We start from the raw sequence: 5931 nt of genomic DNA on the forward strand, positions 1-5931 counted from the left end.
GGAAAAGGCTTGCCATTGCTAAACCTGTTTCTTCCACCATTATTGTTATTGAAACCTTGTTGAGGTCTCTCTTGATTCTTCCATGAGATATTTGGGTGATTTCTCCATGAAGAATTATAGGTATTTCCATAGGGTTCTCCTAGGTAATTCACCTCTTCCATGGAAGGGTTCTCATGATCATAAGCTTCTTCCTCAGATGAAGCATCCTTAGTACTGTTTGGTGCATTTTGCATTCCAGACAGACTTTGAGAAATCAAATTGACTTGTTGAGTCAATATCTTGTTCTGAGCCAATATGGTATTCAGAGTGTCAATCTCAAGAACTCCTTTCTTCTGACTAGTCCCATTGTTCACAGGATTCCTTTCAGAAGTGTACATGAATTGGTTATTTGCAACCATTTCAATCAATTCTTGAGCTTCTGCAGGCGTCTTCTTCAGATGAAGAGATCCTCCAGCAGAGCTATCCAAGGACATCTTAGATAGTTCAGAGAGACCATCATAGAAAATACCTATGATGCTCCATTCAGAAAGCATGTCTGAGGGACATCTTCTGATTAATTGTTGTATCTTTCCCAAGCTTCATAGAGGGATTCTCCATCCTTCTGTCTGAAGGTTTGGACTTCCACTCTAAGCTTACTCCATCTTTGTGGTGGAAAGAACTTTGCCAAGAAGGCATTGACTAGCTTTTCCCAAGAGTCCAGGCTTTCTTTAGGTTGAGAATCCAACCATATTCTAGCTCTGTCTCTTACAGCAAAAGGGAATAGCATCAGTCTGTAAACCTCAGGGTTAACCCCATTAGTCTTGACTGTGTCACAGATTTGCAAGAATTCAGCTAAGAACTGATGAGGATCTTCCATTGGAAGTCCATGGAACTTGCAATTCTGTTGCATTAGAGAAACTAATTGAGGCTTAAGCTCAAAGTTGTTTGCTCCAATGGCAGGGATAGAGATGCTTCTCCCATAGAAATCAGGAGTAGGTGCAGTGAAGTCACCCAGCACCTTCCTTGCATTGTTGGCATTATTGTTGTTTTCGGCTGCCATGTGTTCTTCTTCTTTGAAGAATTCGGTCAGGTCCTCTAAAGAGAGTTGTGCCTTGGCTTCTCTTAGCTTTCTCTTCAAGGTCCTTTCGGGTTCAGGGTCAGCTTCAACAAGAATGCCTTTGTCTCTGCTCCTGCTCATATGAAAGAGAAGAGAACAAGAAAATATGGAATCCTCTATGTCACAGTATAGAGATTCCTTGAAATGTCAGAGGAAAATAGAAATAGAAAGAAGAAGGAGAAGAAGAATTCGAACTTTAATTAGATAAGGTTCGAATTGTGCATTTAGAAGGAGTGGTACTCCATAAATAGAAGGATGTGAGAAGGAGGGAAGTGGATTTTCGAAAATTCAATTAAAAGATTTTGAAAACATTTTGAAAATTTGATTGATAATTTTCGAAAATTGAAAGTGGAAGAGAAATCAAGTGATTTTTGAAAAAGATTTTGAAATTAGAAGTCAAAAAGATTTGATTGAAAACTATTTTGAAAAAGATGAGGTTAAAAAGATTTGATTGAAAAGTTATGGTTTTAAAAAGATGTGATTGAGAAGATATGATTTGAAAACAATTTTAGAAGATATGATTTGAAAACAATTTGAAAAAGATATGATTTTGAAAATTAATGACTTGCCTAACAAGAAAAGATATGATTCAAACATTAAACCTTTCTCAACAGAAAAGGCATCAAATTTGAGATGTTCAATCAAATCATTAATTGTTAGTAAGTATCTTTGAAAAAGGAAAGAAATTGATTTTGAAAACATTTGATTGAAAAGATATGATTTGAAAAAGATTTGATTTAGAAAAACTTGAAAAAAATTGATTTGAAAACAAAATCTTCCCCCTAGCACCATCCTGGCGTTAAACGCCCAGAATGGTATACATTCTGGCGTTTAACGCCCAAAATGCTACCTCTTTGGGCGTTAAACGCCCAACCAGGTGCCCTGGCTGGCGTTTAAACGCCAGTCTGCCTTCTTCACTGGGCATTTTTGAATGCTCAGCTTTTTCTGTATAATTCCTCTGCAGTGTGTTCTGAATCTTCAATCCCTTATATCATTGACTTGAAAAGACACAAATTAAAAATATTTTTGGATTTTTAATAATCAAAATGCAACAAGAATCAAATAACAATGCATGCAAGACACCAAACTTAGCAGTTTGTGTACTACTGACACTAATGAACTGAAAATGCATATGAGACACACAAAATACTCAAGTCAATAGAATTCAAAGATCAAAACAAGAAATATATGCATGGATTCGAAAAATGTAACAAAAACATGCATTTGACACCAAACTTAAGATGAGACTCTAGACTCAAACAAGAAATATTTTGGATTTTATGGTTTTTTTGAATTTTTTTGTGTTTTTCGAAAATTAAGTGGAAAAAGGTATCAAAATTCTTAATGAGAATTCCAGGAATCAGTGCAATGCTAGTCTAAGACTCCGGTCCAGGAATTAGACATGGCTTCACAGCCAGCCAAGCTTCCAAAGAAAGCTTCGGTCCAAAACACTAGACATGACCAAAGGTCAGCCAAGCCTTAGCAAATCACTGCTCCAAAAGCAAGATTGATACGAAATCAACAAGCTCTTGTGGTGATAAGTTGAAACCTCGGTCCAATCAGATTAGACATGGCTTCTCAGCCAGCCAGATTTCAACAAATCATCATGAAACTCTAGAATTCATCTTCAAGAATTTCGAAAAAAAAAAGTACCTAATCTAAGCAACAAGATGAACCGTCAGTTGTCCAGCCTGAACAATCCCGGGCAATAACACCAAAAATTTGATGTTGTTGCCGGATCTTGGCACTGATGTTACCAAAGGCTTGCCCAAAACTAGAACAATCCCCGGCAACGGCGCCAAAAACTTGACATGCGAAATTGTGAACTATACTTTTTCACAACTCTCATAATCCCTGGTAATGGCTCCAAAAACTTGGTGCGCTCAATACCATGGCATTACACAACTTCGCACAACTAACCAGCAAGTGCACTGGGTCGTCCAAGTAATAAACCTTACGTGAGTAAGGGTCGATCCCACGGAGATTGTTAGTATTGAAGCAAGCTATGGTCATCTTGTAAATCTTAGTCAGGCAAACTCAGATATATATGGTGATGAACGAAAATAACATAAAAGATAAAGATAGTGATACTTATGTAATTCATTGGTAGGAACTTCAGATAAGCGCATGAAGATGCCTTCCCTTCCGTCTCTCTGCTTTCCTAGTGTCTTCATCCAACCCTTCTTACTCCTTTCCATGGCAAGCTCGTATAGGGTCTCACTGTTGTCAGCAGCTACCTCCATCCGCGCAGTGAAAGCTAATGCACACACTCTGTCACAGTGCTGCCAATCACCGGTTTGGTTCCCTCCCCTACCGGAATAGAATAACTCTTTTGCGTCTGTCACTAACGCCCAGTAGGTTACAGGTTTGAAGCACGTCACAGTCATTCAATCATTGAATCCTACTCAGAATACACAGACAAGGTTAGACCTTCCGGATTCTCTTGAATGCTGCCATCAGTTCTTGCCTATACCACGAAGACTCTGATCTCACGGAATGGCTGGCTCGTTTGTCAGGCGAGCACTCGTTTGTCAGGCGATCAACCATGCATCGTGCAATCAGAAATCCAAGAGATATTCACTAAGCCTCAGATGCTTGTAGAACAAGAATGGTTGTCAGTCACCTTGTTCATGGGTGAGAATGGTGATGGGCGTCAATCATCACCTTCATCATGTTGAAGAACAAGTGATATCTTGGTAAAAGAACAAGTGGAATTGAATGGAAGAACAATAGTAATTGCATTAATACTCGAGGTACAGCAGAGCTCCACACCTTAATCTATGGTGTGTAGAAACTCCACCGTTGAAATACATAAGAACAAGGTCTAGGCATGGCCGAATGGCCAGCCTCCCAAAGAGGGTTTAATCATCAAAACATGATCAAAAGCTCTCTATACAATAGTAAAAGGTCCTACTTATAAGAAACTAGTAGCCTAGGGTGTATAGAAATGAGTAAATGACATAAAAATCCTCTTCCGGGCCCACTTGGTGTGTGCTTGGGCTGAGAAATGAAGCAATTTCGTGTAGAGACTCTTCTTGGAGTTAAACGCCAGCTTTAGTGCCAGTTTGGGCGTTTAACTCCCATTTGGGTGCCAGTTCCAGCGTTTAACGCTGGGATTTCTTGAGGTGACTTTGAACGCCGGTTTGGGCCATCAAATCTTGGGCAAAGTATGGACTATTATATATTGCTGGAAAGCCCAGGATGTCTACTTTCCAACACCGTTGAGAGCGCGCCAATTGGGCTTCTGTAGCTCCAGAAAATCCGCTTCGAGTGCAGGGAGGTCAGAATCCAACAGCATCTGCAGTCCTTTTGAGTCTCTGGATCAGATTTTTGCTCAGGTCCCTCAATTTCAGCCAGAAAATACCTGAAATCACAGAAAAACACACAAACTCATGGTAAAGTCCAGAAAAGTGAATTTTCACTAAAAACTAATAAAAATATACTAAAAACTAACTAGATCATACTAAAAACATACTAAAAACAATGCCAAAAAGTATACAAATTATCCGCTCATCAGATCACAACTTTATTCTTTCTTTTTCTTTCTTTTTTTTTCGGTTTTTTTTTTTGTATTCACTGCTTTTTCTTGCTTCAAGAATCATTTTTAATGATTTTTCAGATCCTCAGTAACATGTCTCCTTTTTCATCATTCTTTCAAGAGCCAACATTCATGAACCACAGATTCAAGATACATATGCACTGTTTAAGCATACATTCAGAGAACAAGAGTATTGCCACCACATCAAAATAATTAAACTATTATAAAATTCAAAATTCATTCAATTCTTTCTTTTTTCTCAATTAAGCACGTTTTTATTTAAGAAAGGTGATGGATTCATAGGACATTCATAACTTTAAGGCATAGACACTAAGACACTAATGATCACAAGACACAAACATGGATAAACATAAAGCATAAAATTCGAAAAACAGAAGAATAAAGAACAAGGAAATCAAAGAACGGGTCCACCTTAGTGATGGCGGCTCTTTCTTCCTCTTGAAGATCCTATGGAGTGCTTGAGCTCCTCAATGTCTCTTCCTTGTCTTTGTTGCTCCTCTCTCATGATTCTTTGATCTTCTCTAATTTCATGGAGGATGATGGAGTGTTCTTGATGCTCCACCCTTAGTTGTCCCATGTTGGAACTTAGTTCTCCTAGGGAGGTGTTCAGTTGCTCCAATAGTTTTGTGGAGGAAAGTGCATCCCTTGAGGCATCTCAGGGATCTCATGATGAGTGGGGTCTCTTGTGTGCTCCATCCTTTCTTAGTGATGGGCTTATCCTCATCATAGGGATGTCTCCCTCTATGTCAACTCCCACTGAATAACAGAGGTGACAAATGAGATGAGGAAAGGCTAACCTTGCTAGGTAGAGGACTTGTCCGCCACCTTATAGAGTTCTTGGGCTATAACCTCATGAACTTCCACTTCTTCTCCAATCATGATATGAATCATGATGGCCCGGTCTAGAGTAACTTCGGACGGTTGCTAGTGGGAATGATTGAGCGTTGAATGAACTCCAACCATCCTCTAGCCACGGGTTTGAGGTCATGCCTTCTCAATTGAACCGGCTTGCCTCTTGAATCTCTCTTCCATTGTGCGCCCTCTTCACATATGACTGAGAACTTGGTCCAACCTTTGATCAAAGTTGACCCTTCTAGTGTAAGGATGTTCATCTCCTTGCATCATGGGCAAATTGAATGCCAACCTTACACTTTCCGGACTAAAATCCAAGTAATTCCCCGAACCATAGTAAGATAATTCTTTGGATTCGGGTTCACACTTTGATCATGGTTCTTGGTGATCCATGCATTGGCATAGAACTCTTGAACCATCAAGA

At 39.3% G+C, this 5931-nt stretch overlaps 1 non-coding gene across 1 annotated transcript; it reads left to right on the forward strand.

Moving 5' to 3' along the window:
• The first annotated feature begins 527 nt into the window (after positions 1-527).
• Positions 528-634, forward strand: LOC130938484 (small nucleolar RNA R71). Its single transcript, XR_009069646.1, has one exon. It is a non-coding gene; the product is annotated as a small nucleolar RNA R71 (small nucleolar RNA).
• Positions 635-5931: the final 5297 nt, after the last annotated feature.

Source organism: Arachis stenosperma, chromosome 6, assembly GCF_014773155.1.
Source record: "Arachis stenosperma cultivar V10309 chromosome 6, arast.V10309.gnm1.PFL2, whole genome shotgun sequence".
Classification (NCBI taxonomy): Eukaryota; Viridiplantae; Streptophyta; class Magnoliopsida; order Fabales; family Fabaceae; genus Arachis; species Arachis stenosperma.